At 34.5% G+C, this 20,932-nt stretch overlaps 1 long non-coding RNA gene across 16 annotated transcripts; it reads left to right on the plus strand.

The window, feature by feature from the left end:
• The first annotated feature begins 4,953 nt into the window (after positions 1-4,953).
• Positions 4,954-18,320, plus strand: LOC127873439 (uncharacterized). 16 transcript variants are annotated; one of them, XR_008046174.1, is made up of 5 exons: positions 11,888-12,087; positions 12,843-12,928; positions 16,078-16,121; positions 17,788-17,827; positions 18,257-18,320. It is a non-coding gene; the product is annotated as an uncharacterized LOC127873439 (long non-coding RNA). The 16 variants fall into 16 exon arrangements; XR_008046173.1 differs by lacking the exons at positions 11,888-12,087; positions 12,843-12,928 and adding exons at positions 14,196-14,395; positions 15,151-15,236; XR_008046172.1 differs by lacking the exons at positions 11,888-12,087; positions 12,843-12,928; positions 17,788-17,827; positions 18,257-18,320 and adding exons at positions 4,954-5,159; positions 8,224-8,309 and having other exon boundaries at positions 16,078-17,778.
• The last annotated feature ends 2,612 nt before the right edge of the window (positions 18,321-20,932 follow it).

Here is a 20,932-nt window from a genome sequence, read left to right on the forward strand (position 1 = left end):
CTAACAAAGTATATAAATATAATATTAATATGATTTTGAATTATCATAAAGACTTAAATTAGTTTTTCCCAAATCAGTGGTCACTTTTCACATGAATTTCATTTTTTCCCAAAATGGCCAGGGAAAGGTCTGATGTATCTAGATTGTGTCGACATTTGTTGATAAAAACATTCCAATTTGCTCCATTTATTGATAAAAAATGCTCAAATTTGCCATTTTATCGATTTAAAAAAATCCAATTAGACTGAAATTGGCTAGGAAAACTGAGACTGTGCATGACGGCTGAACTGTCTGAAACTAAAGTTGAAACAATCATTGATATATATTTAAGAAAAAGGACAGAGACATTCAGCTGTGAATATTGCATTCATACATACATGTGTATTCATATAATAAATATCATTACATAAAAAGAGTGAATTTGTAATTTTCCCCTTTTCCTAAAAAACGACGCGTTTTTCCCCTTTGAAAAAAAAACACTGGATAAGGGCAACTTCTTTTTAAACAGTTTTAATCAGTTTTTAAATCCAGATATTATTTATTAGCAACAACCTTTGATTGTTCAATGTCTCAGTTACACAGATAATAACTTTGCAGCGCATTAACCCATTTATGCTTAGCATCTAGAAAAAAGGCCTTGGCAAACAGCGTAGACCCAAATGAGACGCCGCATGATGCGGCGTCTAATCAAAGTCTGCTTGAAGGAATTTCTGTAAGAAATATTATAAATATAGAAGTAAATATACTAGACATCCCTAATTTAGGAAATAAATTTAGAAGGATCGGAGAGTCCACTAGGCATAAATGGGTTTATCTTACAACGTGTAGAGAGCAATGCCTCAGACTCATGTACGTACAATTTCCATCATAAGAACCATCCCCAAATGAGTTCTTGGCCATTCCACTGAAATGAAAAGTAAAAGAGATGATACAAAATAATCCTTTTTTTCATGTATATGGTACACATAAATAATGAAATATTGACAAATTCATCTGTAATTTACATAAAAAAAATCTGTGTTGGCAGTTTTTTTCTAAATTTAAGATATTCTACCAGTAAAGAATGAATAAATAAAATTGTTCTTGTTATGGATACACTAATTCTTGATAAGGGGGAAAATGTTAATTAATTATTTAATATTATTTGCCTCTCATTCCAAAGATAATATCTTTACTTATGAGACAAGGGCTGTTTGTAAAACATGCATGCCCCCCATATGGGCTCTCCGTTGTAGTGACAGCCATTGTGTGAATATGTTTTTTGTCACTGTGACCTTGACCTTTGACCTAGTGACCTGAAAATCGATAGGGGTCATCTGCCAGTCATGATCAATGTATCTATGAAGTTTCATGATCCTAGCCATAAGCCTTCTTGAGATATCATCCGGAAACCATTTTACTATTACGGGTCACTGTGACCTTGACCTTTGACTTACTGACCTGAAACTCAATATGGGTCATCTGCGAGTCATGGTCAATCTACCTATTAAGTTTCATGATCCTAGTAATAAGGGTTCTTCAGTTATCATCCAGAAACCATTTTACTATTTCGGGTCATTAAAAAAAAGGATTTTGTCCCTGGCCCACCCGCCTTAAACAAACTCATCGGATTTACATTCACCTCAAAATCAACCCTAGACGGCTCAAATCCGGATTACCGGAATAATCCAGAAAATTGACACCCCTGTGAATGCACTTTATTTGTTACATTTCAGTTTTATTTTCGACAAATGGCGTTTATGTTTGGTTTCGATCATGCCGCTGTATGGTTTCTCCGCGGAGTTTTGAACCTCCGAATGGTAAGTGGATTTATTTATAACCACATTTTACAGGAGGGCGAGTCTTTCATTAGGATAAATGAAACTCTCAAGCCCCAAACTCTCCTGATATTTTCATGATAAAGGTCGGAGTTGGCCTAGGCACAATGCCTAAAATGCTTAATATATTGAATTGGCACTGCAATGTCCAAATTTGTTTTTGAAAAAATTGGCCAAAAGAAGGTCAAAAGTAAAACTGTATCTGAATTGAAGTTCAAAAGTAAAATTCAATCTGAAAAACATGCTACATTTCCATATTGATTATTTTACTATTTAAGTCCTGAAGCCAAGCAGCCTACATGTATCAAGTCAGCAGTCAAGCTGTGGCTAGACAAGAAGGAGAGGCGGAAGATTCCCCCGAAGCAGCCAAGGGTTTCAGGATCAGCACCAGTTCTTACACTTGTGGATACTGGGGTCCAAAATGACCTAACTGAGGGGAATGATGGGCTGAGCCTGATAAAGACAGCTGTCGATATAGCCATACAAAAACTTAACCTGGCATCAAAGGAATATGACCCAGAATCAGATAGTGAATCATCGGATGATGATTTTTGTGGCAACTAAATTAGAATCACATCAAACTCTTGTTTTATTTTGGAAAATTAATTATTAAATGTCGAATTGGTGTATCATGTTTTTATGTTTTTTTATACATGTATATCTGTATTTATCAAAATCTTGATGATTGCAGAGTTGATGTAAACGGAGGACTTTATTTTTTCTTTACCATTCACATAAATATCCTATTTTAACTGAGCAAAATCATGTAAATTTTGTGCCCAAAATTGCTCCCACAATTTGGCACCTTTATTTAAAAAAAAATCAGGGGGAGCATGCCCCCTGACCCCCCTAGCAACTCACACCTTCGGTACTCGCACAAATTGTCTTCCTCAAATCACATAAAAGCCCGCTACAAAAAATCATAAAGAAAACGCTGATAATTATATTGTAGAAAAACACATTCATCATCCTAAACACATATATGTTTTGAAATTATTAAATGTTATAATTGAGAATGGTTTTATGCAGTTAAAATTGTTGAAATGCGTATTATGGTTCTGCTTTTTATTAAATATTGTTCTGAGATTAAATACAGAGCATACCAATAAATAAGGCATTGAGAAATGCCCTTATGGAGGCAAATAAAAGATATGCTCCAACCAGATGTGAAGAAAATATGAACAGGTTATTAACATATTGAAATAAATAGACTGCCTCAAGGAAAAGAATGGATTTTTTTTCCAACCACTTGCATCTGTTAATGGGGACTTTAAACCCCACAGTGGCGATTGCCTGGGGGCATTTATGATGAAGGCCATTGCCAGGGAGGCCTTTTAAAAAAGACATGGAGAAAATGCGTATGTGGAGTTTACACGTACGTAATAGTAATTGATGGGAGATTCAACATGTGAAAGTTGGGTATACATGTTTTACATCATTTGTTGGCATGCATCATAGTATTGTGGTCCTCAACAAGATTGCTTTTTCAAATCATGTCTCGAGTGTAATAACTGTTCTCAGCTTAAGGGTCGTAGATAAGTTTGGACTTATTAATCGAATTTACTTTAAGTCTGCTGAAGCACAGTGTAAAAGATTTAAAAAAGTACCCATGCTTTATTTCGCCTTGTTGAAAAATTGTCAGAATTTTATCTTGACATTGTCTAGGTCTGTGTCCATTGCTGGTAACTTTTAAGCACTTCTTTTGTTGCAGTAAGACTGAGCCAAATCTTAAAAGAATAAAATTAACAGATTGCCAGACGATGGAGGAAATCGAAGGTGCGTTCACGAAAGAAACACATTAATAATTGTTTTGCTGACATACAGATGTTGAAGTAAGGCAATTCTTGTACATATTACTTCATCATACCTCATGTTGTAATATACATTGATGTAATAAAGTTTCATGTTCATATCTTATTTACAAACTGATGTTGTTGAAATGATCGTCGCTTGCATTAAAGTGAAGGTTAAAGTTGACACATTTGACACTTGAAATTTGTGCATATTATTACATGTATATGTAATGTTTATATAGTGAAAGTGCATTTTCATTTCCAGTGCATAACTTTCACCACATTTCTCAAGTAAACACTAATGTAGTGAGATTTTCCATAGACATCAAAGACTATATTAATTTTTTTTATTTGAGTTTTGTTCGAGTCCATTGATTGTTTGAGTTTATTTTTAAGTATTGCATGTAAATGTTGTGTAATTGTCTGGAGGGGAAATGGAGGGAGTGGTCCATCTGCTCACATAAGTCAGTCCTCAAAGTCCATTCATCTTGTTTCAGTTCCCAACAGGCAGACCACCCTGTATATCACTACCAAGCCTGCCACTCCGGAGACAAACCGGGATCAGCGACAACAGGTTGTTCATTGTTTAAATACATGGAAACATAGTTGGGTTTCTTCTCCACCTGTTTATATTTTATATCATTTATGCAATAACAAAAGGTCACGAAATTGGCCAGGAAAGCCCTACCGGCCAGGGAAGCCCACCCCCTTCCCCCCAAACAGAGCCATATTTATTTCAGCACATTCGTCCTGCCGCTTTGGACTGAGGCATGTGTGCCTCAATTGCAAAAAGCCTATGGAATCCTATGCCGCGCTGGAGAGGCATGTACGAGTTGCAGAACCACTGGGAAAACATGGATGAAACAGCAAATATAACAAGCCAATCATTAAAAAAATATATAGAAGCCAAGCAACATCAACAATAGTTCTTTAGCTTTCAATGTCTTTTTCTTAATTTGAGTAACAGCTTCATAACAAGTTCTTAGCAGGATGGTTCCATTTTCAACAGATGTTTATCTACTTATTCTCAGTGCTCATGTAAAGTTACTGAAGCAACTTGTACACAAAATGAATATGTTTGTATTGCTTTTGTCCATTTTTGTAAAACTGTACTTTTTTTTGTTAATGCAGCTACGCCAGCTCAGGCCCCCAACGTGCTGATAGGGAAGTTACAGACCTAAGACTTTGAATTTTTCTCTAGAAAAACAGTGGTCTGACTTTTTCCAAAATGCTCGCAGATATGACTGGCCTGTTCTTGTTTGTGAGTCTACTTTCATGACTCACAGGTCAATTTTAAGCTTTGTTTTGGTCCATTACATTTTTACAAAGTTTCTCTCCATGCACTTTGGAATTATTTTAAAAATAAAACATTTCCGGAATATTTCCAAAACCATTAAAGATACTTTATTATTAGTCTGGCAGTCTATGTACAGGACTTACATATAAAGTTTGAGTTTTATTCATGTCCATTGTTTTTTGATGCAGCTTTAATAAAATGGACCCAACAATTTCAAGACTGAAATTTCAACTTGAAAGAGAAAGGATGAAGGTATGAATTCACGAGTCATGCTGTAGAAGGTATCCATAAATTATGCACATTTTATTAAAAATAACTTTCCTCTGAAATTCAATAAAGATAAAACATGGAAAAGGGAGTGCCAATGAACATAATTATTTGTGTTCTTTCCTGTGATGATAAATAAAATACACCGTTGGTGAGAGGTTGGAGAAAGTATATCTTATGTGGCTTACTAGCCTTGAACCTTAGAATCATTCGTGTTCAATTATAAGCATTGCATTTTTTCTTTGCAATTTCTACTCAATGTCATTTTGAAAGCACTTCAGTGCATTAAAGAGCTTATAATAATAATTATGTTTAGCAACAAGTATCTAATATAAATACTCTTGCATTGATGCATTCTGTCTCAAAATATTGTCATATTATTTTTGCCATTATTTCATTGTTCTGTCAAAGTAATACTGTAAACGCTTGATCGGCCATAAAAGTCAAATCTTGATTAAAATGTGTTCAGAAAATTAGTCCAAATGTATACTGGCATGATATACCTTATATGAGTTGTTTCTATGAAAATAGGGCTTAATGCGTGTAAAGTGTCATCTAGTTTAGATGGAAAGTATCGTCTTTAATTTCCCTGATGCACTTGACATATTTTACCCAGAATGAGGCTCATATATTTATACTTAATTTTTTTTGTATATTCGCATATGTCATTATTATAACTTTTTTGGCTATTTCAGTTTATTCCTAAGTCCTGCTTCTACATACAGTGTGTTTTTTTGCAGACTAGAAACCTCCGCAGAGCTTTGGCTCAATGCCAAAGAAGGAATCAACCACTGAAGGTATGGATTCACTAGTCATGATGTAAAAGGTATAGATATGCACATGTTTTTAAAAATGTTCCTATGACATTAAATAAAGAGATAACACGGTTGGTAAGACGTCGCTTGCATTAAAGTGAAGGTTACAGTTGAAACATTTGACACTTGAAATTTGTGCATTTTATTACATGTATATGTAATGTTTATATAGTGAAAGTGCATTTTCATTTCCAGTGCATAACTTTCACCACATTTCTCAAGTAAACACTAATGTAGTGAGATTTTCCATAGACATCAAAGACTATATTATTTTTTTTTATTTGAGTTTTGTTCGAGTCCATTGATTGTTTGAGTTTATTTTTAAGTATTGCATGTAAATGTTGTGTAATTGTCTGGAGAGGAAATGGAGGGAGTGGTCCATCTGCTCACATAAGTCAGTCCTCAAAGTCCATTCATCTTGTTTCAGTTCCCAACAGGCAGACCACCCTGTCTATCACTACCAAGCCTGCCACTCCGGAGACAAACCGGGATCAGCGACAACAGGTTGTTCATTGTTTAAATACATGGAAACATAGTTGGGTTTCTTCTCCACCTGTTTATATTTTATATCATTTATGCAATAACAAAAGGTCACGAAATTGGCCAGGAAAGCCCTACCGGCCAGGGAAGCCCACCCCCTTCCCCCCAAACAGAGCCATATTTATTTCAGCACATTCGTCCTGCCGCTTTGGACTGAGGCATGTGTGCCTCAATTGCAAAAAGCCTATGGAATCCTATGCCGCGCTGGAGAGGCATGTACGAGTTGCAGAACCACTGGGAAAACATGGATGAAACAGCAAATATAACAAGCCAATCATTAAAAAAATATATAGAAGCCAAGCAACATCAACAATAGTTCTTAGCTTTCAATGTCTTTTTCTTAATTTGAGTAACAGCTTCATAACAAGTTCTTAGCAGGATGGTTCCATTTTCAACAGATGTTTATCTACTTATTCTCAGTGCTCATGTAAAGTTACTGAAGCAACTTGTACACAAAATGAATATGTTTGTATTGCTTTTGTCCATTTTTGTAAAACTGTACTTTTTTTTGTTAATGCAGCTACGCCAGCTCAGGCCCCCAACGTGCTGATAGGGAAGTTACAGACCTAAGACTTTGAATTTTTCTCTAGAAAAACAGTGGTCTGACTTTTTCCAAAATGCTCGCAGATATGACTGGCCTGTTCTTGTTTGTGAGTCTACTTTCATGACTCACAGGTCAATTTTAAGCTTTGTTTTGGTCCATTACATTTTTACAAAGTTTCTCTCCATGCACTTTGGAATTATTTTAAAAATAAAACATTTCCGGAATATTTCCAAAACCATTAAAGATACTTTATTATTAGTCTGGCAGTCTATGTACAGGACTTACATATAAAGTTTGAGTTTTATTCATGTCCATTGTTTTTTGATGCAGCTTTAATAAAATGGACCCAACAATTTCAAGACTGAAATTTCAACTTGAAAGAGAAAGGATGAAGGTATGAATTCACGAGTACATGCTGTAGAAGGTATCCATAAATTATGCACATTTTATTAAAAATAACTTTCCTCTGAAATTCAATAAAGATAAAACATGGAAAAGGGAGTGCCAATGAACATAATTATTTGTGTTCTTTCCTGTGATGATAAATAAAATACACCGTTGGTGAGAGGTTGGAGAAAGTATATCTTATGTGGCTTACTAGCCTTGAACCTTAGAATCATTCGTGTTCAATTATAAGCATTGCATTTTTTCTTTGCAATTTCTACTCAATGTCATTTTGAAAGCACTTCAGTGCATTAAAGAGCTTATAATAATAATTATGTTTAGCAACAAGTATCTAATATAAATACTCTTGCATTGATGCATTCTGTCTCAAAATATTGTCATATTATTTTTGCCATTATTTCATTGTTCTGTCAAAGTAATACTGTAAACGCTTGATCGGCCATAAAAGTCAAATCTTGATTAAAATGTGTTCAGAAAATTAGTCCAAATGTATACTGGCATGATATACCTTATATGAGTTGTTTCTATGAAAATAGGGCTTAATGCGTGTAAAGTGTCATCTAGTTTAGATGGAAAGTATCGTCTTTAATTACCCTGATGCACTTGACATATTTTACCCAGAATGAGGCTCATATATTTATACTTAATTTTTTTTGTATATTCGCATATGTCATTATTATAACTTTTTTGGCTATTTCAGTTTATTCCTAAGTCCTGCTTCTACATACAGTGTGTTTTTTTGCAGACTAGAAACCTCCGCAGAGCTTTGGCTCAATGCCAAAGAAGGAATCAACCACTGAAGGTATGGATTCACTAGTCATGATGTAAAAGGTATAGATATGCACATGTTTTTAAAAATGTTCCTATGACATTAAATAAAGAGATAACACGGTTGGTAAGACGTCGCTTGCATTAAAGTGAAGGTTACAGTTGAAACATTTGACACTTGAAATTTGTGCATTTTATTACATGTATATGTAATGTTTATATAGTGAAAGTGCATTTTCATTTCCAGTGCATAACTTTCACCACATTTCTCAAGTAAACACTAATGTAGTGAGATTTTCCATAGACATCAAAGACTATATTATTTTTTTTTATTTGAGTTTTGTTCGAGTCCATTGATTGTTTGAGTTTATTTTTAAGTATTGCATGTAAATGTTGTGTAATTGTCTGGAGAGGAAATGGAGGGAGTGGTCCATCTGCTCACATAAGTCAGTCCTCAAAGTCCATTCATCTTGTTTCAGTTCCCAACAGGCAGACCACCCTGTCTATCACTACCAAGCCTGCCACTCCGGAGACAAACCGGGATCAGCGACAACAGGTTGTTCATTGTTTAAATACATGGAAACATAGTTGGGTTTCTTCTCCACCTGTTTATATTTTATATCATTTATGCAATAACAAAAGGTCACGAAATTGGCCAGGAAAGCCCTACCGGCCAGGGAAGCCCACCCCCTTCCCCCCAAACAGAGCCATATTTATTTCAGCACATTCGTCCTGCCGCTTTGGACTGAGGCATGTGTGCCTCAATTGCAAAAAGCCTATGGAATCCTATGCCGCGCTGGAGAGGCATGTACGAGTTGCAGAACCACTGGGAAAACATGGATGAAACAGCAAATATAACAAGCCAATCATTAAAAAAATATATAGAAGCCAAGCAACATCAACAATAGTTCTCTAGCTTTCAATGTCTTTTTCTTAATTTGAGTAACAGCTTCATAACAAGTTCTTAGCAGGATGGTTCCATTTTCAACAGATGTTTATCTACTTATTCTCAGTGCTCATGTAAAGTTACTGAAGCAACTTGTACACAAAATGAATATGTTTGTATTGCTTTTGTCCATTTTTGTAAAACTGTACTTTTTTTTGTTAATGCAGCTACGCCAGCTCAGGCCCCCAACGTGCTGATAGGGAAGTTACAGACCTAAGACTTTGAATTTTTCTCTAGAAAAACAGTGGTCTGACTTTTTCCAAAATGCTCGCAGATATGACTGGCCTGTTCTTGTTTGTGAGTCTACTTTCATGACTCACAGGTCAATTTTAAGCTTTGTTTTGGTCCATTACATTTTTACAAAGTTTCTCTCCATGCACTTTGGAATTATTTTAAAAATAAAACATTTCCGGAATATTTCCAAAACCATTAAAGATACTTTATTATTAGTCTGGCAGTCTATGTACAGGACTTACATATAAAGTTTGAGTTTTATTCATGTCCATTGTTTTTTGATGCAGCTTTAATAAAATGGACCCAACAATTTCAAGACTGAAATTTCAACTTGAAAGAGAAAGGATGAAGGTATGAATTCACGAGACATGCTGTAGAAGGTATCCATAAATTATGCACATTTTATTAAAAATAACTTTCCTCTGAAATTCAATAAAGATAAAACATGGAAAAGGGAGTGCCAATGAACATAATTATTTGTGTTCTTTCCTGTGATGATAAATAAAATACACCGTTGGTGAGAGGTTGGAGAAAGTATATCTTATGTGGCTTACTAGCCTTGAACCTTAGAATCATTCGTGTTCAATTATAAGCATTGCATTTTTTCTTTGCAATTTCTACTCAATGTCATTTTGAAAGCACTTCAGTGCATTAAAGAGCTTATAATAATAATTATGTTTAGCAACAAGTATCTAATATAAATACTCTTGCATTGATGCATTCTGTCTCAAAATATTGTCATATTATTTTTGCCATTATTTCATTGTTCTGTCAAAGTAATACTGTAAACGCTTGATCGGCCATAAAAGTCAAATCTTGATTAAAATGTGTTCAGAAAATTAGTCCAAATGTATACTGGCATGATATACCTTATATGAGTTGTTTCTATGAAAATAGGGCTTAATGCGTGTAAAGTGTCATCTAGTTTAGATGGAAAGTATCGTCTTTAATTACCCTGATGCATTTGACATATATTACCCAGAATGAGGCTCATATATTTATACTTAATTTTTTTTGTATATTCGCATATGTCATTATTATAACTTTTTTGGCTATTTCAGTTTATTCCTAAGTCCTGCTTCTACATACAGTGTGTTTTTTTGCAGACTAGAAACCTCCGCAGAGCTTTGGCTCAATGCCAAAGAAGGAATCAACCACTGAAGGTATGGATTCACTAGTCATGATGTAAAAGGTATAGATATGCACATGTTTTTAAAAATGTTCCTATGACATTAAATAAAGAGATAACACGGTTGGTAAGACGTCGCTTGCATTAAAGTGAAGGTTACAGTTGAAACATTTGACACTTGAAATTTGTGCATTTTATTACATGTATATGTAATGTTTATATAGTGAAAGTGCATTTTCATTTCCAGTGCATAACTTTCACCACATTTCTCAAGTAAACACTAATGTAGTGAGATTTTCCATAGACATCAAAGACTATATTATTATTTTTTATTTGAGTTTTGTTCGAGTCCATTGATTGTTTGAGTTTATTTTTAAGTATTGCATGTAAATGTTGTGTAATTGTCTGGAGAGGAAATGGAGGGAGTGGTCCATCTGCTCACATAAGTCAGTCCTCAAAGTCCATTCATCTTGTTTCAGTTCCCAACAGGCAGACCACCCTGTCTATCACTACCAAGCCTGCCACTCCGGAGACAAACCGGGATCAGCGACAACAGGTTGTTCATTGTTTAAATACATGGAAACATAGTTGGGTTTCTTCTCCACCTGTTTATATTTTATATCATTTATGCAATAACAAAAGGTCACGAAATTGGCCAGGAAAGCCCTACCGGCCAGGGAAGCCCACCCCCTTCCCCCCAAACAGAGCCATATTTATTTCAGCACATTCGTCCTGCCGCTTTGGACTGAGGCATGTGTGCCTCAATTGCAAAAAGCCTATGGAATCCTATGCCGCGCTGGAGAGGCATGTACGAGTTGCAGAACCACTGGGAAAACATGGATGAAACAGCAAATATAACAAGCCAATCATTAAAAAAAATATATAGAAGCCAAGCAACATCAACAATAGTTCTCTAGCTTTCAATGTCTTTTTCTTAATTTGAGTAACAGCTTCATAACAAGTTCTTAGCAGGATGGTTCCATTTTCAACAGATGTTTATCTACTTATTCTCAGTGCTCATGTAAAGTTACTGAAGCAACTTGTACACAAAATGAATATGTTTGTATTGCTTTTGTCCATTTTTGTAAAACTGTACTTTTTTTTGTTAATGCAGCTACGCCAGCTCAGGCCCCCAACGTGCTGATAGGGAAGTTACAGACCTAAGACTTTGAATTTTTCTCTAGAAAAACAGTGGTCTGACTTTTTCCAAAATGCTCGCAGATATGACTGGCCTGTTCTTGTTTGTGAGTCTACTTTCATGACTCACAGGTCAATTTTAAGCTTTGTTTTGGTCCATTACATTTTTACAAAGTTTCTCTCCATGCACTTTGGAATTATTTTAAAAATAAAACATTTCCGGAATATTTCCAAAACCATTAAAGATACTTTATTATTAGTCTGGCAGTCTATGTACAGGACTTACATATAAAGTTTGAGTTTTATTCATGTCCATTGTTTTTTGATGCAGCTTTAATAAAATGGACCCAACAATTTCAAGACTGAAATTTCAACTTGAAAGAGAAAGGATGAAGGTATGAATTCACGAGACATGCTGTAGAAGGTATCCATAAATTATGCACATTTTATTAAAAATAACTTTCCTCTGAAATTCAATAAAGATAAAACATGGAAAAGGGAGTGCCAATGAACATAATTATTTGTGTTCTTTCCTGTGATGATAAATAAAATACACCGTTGGTGAGAGGTTGGAGAAAGTATATCTTATGTGGCTTACTAGCCTTGAACCTTAGAATCATTCGTGTTCAATTATAAGCATTGCATTTTTTCTTTGCAATTTCTACTCAATGTCATTTTGAAAGCACTTCAGTGCATTAAAGAGCTTATAATAATAATTATGTTTAGCAACAAGTATCTAATATAAATACTCTTGCATTGATGCATTCTGTCTCAAAATATTGTCATATTATTTTTGCCATTATTTCATTGTTCTGTCAAAGTAATACTGTAAACGCTTGATCGGCCATAAAAGTCAAATCTTGATTAAAATGTGTTCAGAAAATTAGTCCAAATGTATACTGGCATGATATACCTTATATGAGTTGTTTCTATGAAAATAGGGCTTAATGCGTGTAAAGTGTCATCTAGTTTAGATGGAAAGTATCGTCTTTAATTACCCTGATGCATTTGACATATTTTACCCAGAATGAGGCTCATATATTTATACTTAAGTTTTTTTGTATATTCGCATATGTCATTATTATAACTTTTTTGGCTATTTCAGTTTATTCCTAAGTCCTGCTTCTACATACAGTGTGTTTTTTTGCAGACTAGAAACCTCCGCAGAGCTTTGGCTCAATGCCAAAGAAGGAATCAACCACTGAAGGTATGGATTCACTAGTCATGATGTAAAAGGTATAGATATGCACATGTTTTTAAAAATGTTCCTATGACATTAAATAAAGAGATAACACGGTTGGTAAGACGTCGCTTGCATTAAAGTGAAGGTTACAGTTGAAACATTTGACACTTGAAATTTGTGCATTTTATTACATGTATATGTAATGTTTATATAGTGAAAGTGCATTTTCATTTCCAGTGCATAACTTTCACCACATTTCTCAAGTAAACACTAATGTAGTGAGATTTTCCATAGACATCAAAGACTATATTATTTTTTTTATTTGAGTTTTGTTCGAGTCCATTGATTGTTTGAGTTTATTTTTAAGTATTGCATGTAAATGTTGTGTAATTGTCTGGAGAGGAAATGGAGGGAGTGGTCCATCTGCTCACATAAGTCAGTCCTCAAAGTCCATTCATCTTGTTTCAGTTCCCAACAGGCAGACCACCCTGTATATCACTACCAAGCCTGCCACTCCGGAGACAAACCGGGATCAGCGACAACAGGTTGTTCATTGTTTAAATACATGGAAACATAGTTGGGTTTCTTCTCCACCTGTTTATATTTTATATCATTTATGCAATAACAAAAGGTCACGAAATTGGCCAGGAAAGCCCTACCGGCCAGGGAAGCCCACCCCCTTCCCCCCAAACAGAGCCATATTTATTTCAGCACATTCGTCCTGCCGCTTTGGACTGAGGCATGTGTGCCTCAATTGCAAAAAGCCTATGGAATCCTATGCCGCGCTGGAGAGGCATGTACGAGTTGCAGAACCACTGGGAAAACATGGATGAAACAGCAAATATAACAAGCCAATCATTAAAAAAATATATAGAAGCCAAGCAACATCAACAATAGTTCTTTAGCTTTCAATGTCTTTTTCTTAATTTGAGTAACAGCTTCATAACAAGTTCTTAGCAGGATGGTTCCATTTTCAACAGATGTTTATCTACTTATTCTCAGTGCTCATGTAAAGTTACTGAAGCAACTTGTACACAAAATGAATATGTTTGTATTGCTTTTGTCCATTTTTGTAAAACTGTACTTTTTTTTGTTAATGCAGCTACGCCAGCTCAGGCCCCCAACGTGCTGATAGGGAAGTTACAGACCTAAGACTTTGAATTTTTCTCTAGAAAAACAGTGGTCTGACTTTTTCCAAAATGCTCGCAGATATGACTGGCCTGTTCTTGTTTGTGAGTCTACTTTCATGACTCACAGGTCAATTTTAAGCTTTGTTTTGGTCCATTACATTTTTACAAAGTTTCTCTCCATGCACTTTGGAATTATTTTAAAAATAAAACATTTCCGGAATATTTCCAAAACCATTAAAGATACTTTATTATTAGTCTGGCAGTCTATGTACAGGACTTACATATAAAGTTTGAGTTTTATTCATGTCCATTGTTTTTTGATGCAGCTTTAATAAAATGGACCCAACAATTTCAAGACTGAAATTTCAACTTGAAAGAGAAAGGATGAAGGTATGAATTCACGAGACATGCTGTAGAAGGTATCCATAAATTATGCACATTTTATTAAAAATAACTTTCCTCTGAAATTCAATAAAGATAAAACATGGAAAAGGGAGTGCCAATGAACATAATTATTTGTGTTCTTTCCTGTGATGATAAATAAAATACACCGTTGATGAGAGGTTGGAGAAAGTATATCTTATGTGGCTTACTAGCCTTGAACCTTAGAATCATTCGTGTTCAATTATAAGCATTGCATTTTTTCTTTGCAATTTCTACTCAATGTCATTTTGAAAGCACTTCAGTGCATTAAAGAGCTTATAATAATAATTATGTTTAGCAACAAGTATCTAATATAAATACTCTTGCATTGATGCATTCTGTCTCAAAATATTGTCATATTATTTTTGCCATTATTTCATTGTTCTGTCAAAGTAATACTGTAAACGCTTGATCGGCCATAAAAGTCAAATCTTGATTAAAATGTGTTCAGAAAATTAGTCCAAATGTATACTGGCATGATATACCTTATATGAGTTGTTTCTATGAAAATAGGGCTTAATGCGTGTAAAGTGTCATCTAGTTTAGATGGAAAGTATTGTCTTTAATTACCCTGATGCATTTGACATATTTTACCCAGAATGAGGCTCATATATTTATACTTAATTTTTTTTGTATATTCGCATATGTCATTATTATAACTTTTTTGGCTATTTCAGTTTATTCCTAAGTCCTGCTTCTACATACAGTGTGTTTTTTTGCAGACTAGAAACCTCCGCAGAGCTTTGGCTCAATGCCAAAGAAGGAATCAACCACTGAAGGTATGGATTCACTAGTCATGATGTAAAAGGTATAGATATGCACATGTTTTTAAAAATGTTCCTATGACATTAAATAAAGAGATAACACGGTTGGTAAGACGTCGCTTGCATTAAAGTGAAGGTTACAGTTGAAACATTTGACACTTGAAATTTGTGCATTTTATTACATGTATATGTAATGTTTATATAGTGAAAGTGCATTTTCATTTCCAGTGCATAACTTTCACCACATTTCTCAAGTTAACACTTAAGAAGCCACATTTATGGTCCAATCTTTAATCACTTTGGCCATAACATTTTTATCTTGGCCCAGTGAAAATTTATAAACTTAGTTCCTTTGGAAAGTAAGTCGCACCCAAAATTTGAATTTTTTGCTTCTCAACTAAATCCTTGAAATAACAAAGTTCTTTAAGTGAGCTTTACGGATCACTGAGGGCATCCCATCAACTTTAAGCTCATAACCACTCTTAAAGCGGCATGTTCTTGATGAAACTTGCTAATACCAGGATTTTATCTGGAAAATATATAAGCTTAGTCTGGAAAATATCTAAGCTTAATTTTGTTCCGGGTCACATGGGTCCAAAAAGTAGGTCATAAGGTCAAATCTTAGAAAAAACCTTGTTACCATTTTAGAGTCTAGGTTTATGACGCAATCTAATTGAAACATGATCATTATGATTATAATGGTTTTTTAGGCAATGTGGGCCAATCTGGGTCTGGTGTGCCTAAAAATTAGGTCACAGGGTTGGGGTCATGTAAGTACAAAAAATAACTCGCAAGGTACAATGTTAGAAAGATCTCACTCTAGAGACCATGCTCTAGACTCTATTTTTATAAATGATGGTTATAATGTTTATCTTATCATTTAAGGTGAACAACCAAGTCAGAAAAAGGGCTGAGGAAAAGCGAAAAAGGTAGGAGTGAAGTGTGTATTCAGTGAAGGGTCCATAATTAGAACAATCCCATATTTCTTATGTGATTTAAATGTGTTTCCACACTTGCCAAGAACAGTTAAGTGAAGTATGATTCAAGTTTGGTGATTGGATAGGTATATATAAGATACATACATTAATTTTTAGTAGGCAAGACAGTTTAATATACAACAACATATCTTTAAAGTGATTTTAAGCTTACCTTGCAACAACAAAAATTAATTCAGGTGACTGTGATTGACACAATTAATTATAATTATACCCCTGTTTTAAAATAATTGGGTAATATTGCAATCACAATAAACATCTCTCAGTCCACTTATGCTTCCTTGTGAGGTCTTCAACACAGATCTGAATTCAATCAAACATGATATGCAGAATCCTTGTAGAGTGCACATGCATGTATTTGTTTCCTTCCAATGATTTATTAGAGAGTTATTGAATTTTGATTATGAAAATATAAGTATATAATGGATGTTTCATTTTGCATGAGATTTCACAACAAATAATCAGAATTTTATTTAACACTTTGTACTCAGCTTCTGCAATGGATGGATATGCATACATGTTAAGGTTGCTCCAATGATTCTTGGGCATTTCATATATTTTGACTAATAAAAGGATTTTTAACCAGGTTTTTAACCAGGTTTTCCGAAAGAAAAAACTGGTTATTAGATTGGCGAATGCGGGCGGACTGGCTGGCTGGCTGGCTGGCGGGCGGGCGGAACAAGCTTGTCCGGGCCATAACTATGTCGTTCATAGTCAGATTTTAAAATCATTTGGCACATTTGTTCACCATCATTGGACGGTGTGTCGCGCGAAAGAATCACGTCAATATCTCCAATGTCAAGGTCGCCACAACTAAAAATAGTTGTTTTTTTTAAACAAACTTACAAAGGGGGTTAATTTTGTTTGTTCATTTCAAAAGTTCAGTTTGAGTTTTCTCCCTTTATCACATTTTTTTTTCACAATGAAAACCTGGTTTTGTGACAATTTTGTCCCTTGTTATTGAATAATATGTTTTTGTGTCAGCTCACTTGAGCTTATAATGGGAATTTGATGAAACCTTATATTTAGCATCCTTACATTGACAAAGTGCTTTCATTGGAGATCAATCATTTATTGCACTGATGCTCTTGTTTAACTTTTGACATTTCATAACATCATGATTTTCAATACACACTTTAATATAATATTATTGTTTCATGTATAAACTTCCTCACCATAATACAATTTAAACAAAAATTATTTTCCGCTGAAAATCCATTTATCATGGGTTTAATGTTTAAGCCTTCAGTTAAAAAAAGTGGAGGTATATTGCTTTGCTTCTGTCCATCTGATGGTTGAATGGCCGGTTGGTTGGTCGCTTTTGTTTCTGCACTTGATCTTGAGAACACTTACCTTGTGTGTGATTTTGAAAAATTATAAATTTGTCAGCTCTTTATCTACCAGCATATATGTGGTTTATTTTATACTAGTTAATTGCTGGATATGTCAGCTGGAACTGTATACAATTATTATTAGATTAACTAAGGTACTGCTGGGGGTGGATGCATTCCGGCTTGTAATGTTTATATATTGTGAACATAACAATTTGTTCAATCCCATGTTATTTTATTATCCATGAAAATATTTTCATTGCTCACAGATGTTCATCCATGGAGATGTTTAGAGGTGGACCCGACATGGTAGGTATTGTTGGTATAAAAAAAAAATTAAGGTTGCTGTTACATAGTGGATTATTGTCTGTCTCTTTAGTTCAGACTTCTTAACTAAGAATAAGATACTGTTTAAGTGCCCAGACATAAAATTACTGTTTTCTTTATTTTGAGTAAACTGGGTTTGAGAGCGGATAATTGACTCATATGTATGTATAATATAAATCATAATCTTCAATAACGTATTGACTTTCTCTGAATCTATTATTAATAAACAGTCATTTTTTATTATATACTTTAACATGTATTAGCAAATGATTATTTAATCCACATTTGTTCGTATGCCATATGTAATATATGATGGATTTAAGCTAAAGCACCAGTAAGAAACAACTTGCATAATGAAAAGAAACAGTGTGTTTGCAAGATTGTGCCTATATCATGATATGCCTTCTTCAGAGCAACACCTTGGAGCTCCAATATCCAATTTTTCCTGAACAGGCCTCAAAGAGGCATAAAGGTATACTCACTTATCTTTGTTTTCACATACATGTAGCCATATGATGCACTATTATAGTCCATGGGAGTCCATAACACAACAACTTCACAACAGCCCAAATTTGTTGGACAAGCATAGGTTAACTCTCCCTTCAGTCAAAAGTGGGTATGGATACAGTACAATTTTAACGCACTCATGGTTTATAAACCGTGAATTTGCCCATGAGTCAACGCGTTCATCATTAAGATGTAAACATAATTTTCCCTGGCACTAATTGGGTTATTCATTCCCCTGATTAACAAAAATTCAAATAATCAAAGAACTGTGGTGAATTAAACATTTAATATTTTGGTCAAACCATAGACTGTATTTATTTGTTAAGACCACAAATGATATAGTAACTTCAAGTGATTATACAAACACAAAAACTAATGCTGCATTTGTAGCACTGAGTTGAATCAGAAAAATATGCAAATACAAAGAACATTCTGTGCTGACTATGTTGTATGTGAGCTAGATCAGTTTTTTGGCCTAGATGTTTACCCAGCTTTTCACCTAAAGTGATTCTGAGTGGTGTGATTTTTCTTGTGTTCAGCTGATTTCCTCCCTTTCAATCTGAAAATAATATTTTGCAAATAGTTCTAAACTTTGCTTGATCTGCATACAAATAAAGAGTTTTGTCCAATCCTGTAGCAGGATTGTTGCTTTCAAGATATCGAATAACACGATTTAAAGACAGACATTAATGAAAACCTATCATTTGTCTTGCATTTAACCAAAATAGTAAGTGTCTGTAATAGAAGGGAAAATTGTTAAATTATTAAGCTACATGTGTGTGAAGTATGTGGTCAGTCTGTCTGAAAAAAAAATTCCCATGCCAGCAAAGGCTACTGATATTTGCCAGTTTGCTATGAATAACACAGGCTGACTTAAATTTTCTATCAAAGAGTAATGTGGTACATGTATGTTGTTCCATTTACAAGAAGCAATGAGAATGTTAAAGTCCTGCGTCAGGCAAATATGGGAATAATGCACTATGCTGCCAGTGTAGCTCCAGTCCAGCCTGCGCATCTGCCCAGTCTTGTCATTAAATGCATACTTTGGAGGATATCAAACGTTGTATGCTTTTTTTATAGCGGAAAGCTAGCCACTCAGACCAGACTGCACAAGTCTGCACAGGCTTGGCTTGAGCTACGCTACCTGCATATGCCACAAGACCAATAATTGCATGACGCAGATGTGACAGTTGTTATTCTACTGTGTGAAAAAAACTGTGTCTTAATCGAATGCCAAATGTTTCGATGTCAAAGAAATTCATAATAAGCCACTTGACGACACATATGATGTGATCACATGTAGCAAAATTTGTATTTTCTTGTTTTAATAAAAGTGCACTTCATAACAAACATTTCATTAGGTGGATATGCGAGTTTTTATTTTTAATTCGATAAATAAGAAAAGTACATATTCAGTTTATAAACAGCAGCTAACAGCCCTCTGAAAACCTCAAGTCAAATGAACAGCGTTCTGACAAACAGCCCGCTGAGGTTCTCAAAGAACTCAACCGGTAAGAACCATACCGCTCTGGAACCTTGAACTTGCTTCTTTTTGAAGATGATTGCAGCCATCCATAAGTGCAACCTTTTAACACAGTAAAATCTTGCTTCTTTTTGAAGAATATTGCTGCCATTAAAGGGATACTATAATAGTGTAATGTTGATGTTGTTTCGATGAAGTTATGGGCCTTTGACTAATAATTTTCTGCTGTGTGGCTTCAAATAACAACCGAGGGAATTGTTGTTTGTGCACCTTATATTATTTCGTTAATTTTTTTATTTTACATTCACTGTATGCACATTATGTTCTTTTTTTGCCATCAATTTATTTATTTTAATTATTTCTTAGTTTTAGAAATGAAGGACGGTAAACCAAAATTAAGACAAAAAGTGGCCCAGGAGCAGTTGCAGGCTGTTTCTCCATGGCAAGAAGTAAAATGTGTTCTCCCCAAAAAATTCCTTGATTTTCACAATTATTGTGAAAAAGGACAAGAAATTAATGAGTGTTTTTCAGTTTTTTTTTTAAGCAACTTTCTGTAAGAAGAGTCATGATCAATAGGAAAAAATGTGGAAGATCCACGGTGTTGTTTGATTCACAAGAAGACCCAACAGAGGCGTTAAAAAGGAACATGAGTACCTGTAGCTTACATCTTCTTTGTTTTATAGCAACTACTACTGATGTGCTGGGCAGATTTTGATGAAATGGCCCTCTGGTAGATAGTCTAATAAATTGAGCAAACAGAAGTCGAGATGCTTAATATAAGTTTTGAGAAGAGTAAGTAAGCCCATGTGAATCAAACTCCAGAAGAAAAAAAGAAAAAATAATTGCAGAAGACGAGATGCTTAATATTACTACTGACTTTGTTCATTATAAATCAAACAGCATCTACAGAGGCGACCAATACGGATAGAGAATGTATGGAAACGAAGAAGTTGACTAAATCAGTGCAGAGCAAACAGAAGTCGAGATGCTTAATATAAGTTTTGAGATGAGTAACTAAGCCCATGTGAATCAAACTCCAGAAGAAAAAAAGAAAAAATTAATTGCAGAAGACGAGATGCTTAATATTACTACTGACT

This window comes from Dreissena polymorpha, chromosome 1 (assembly GCF_020536995.1).
Source record: "Dreissena polymorpha isolate Duluth1 chromosome 1, UMN_Dpol_1.0, whole genome shotgun sequence".
NCBI lineage: Eukaryota > Metazoa > Mollusca > Bivalvia > Myida > Dreissenidae > Dreissena > Dreissena polymorpha.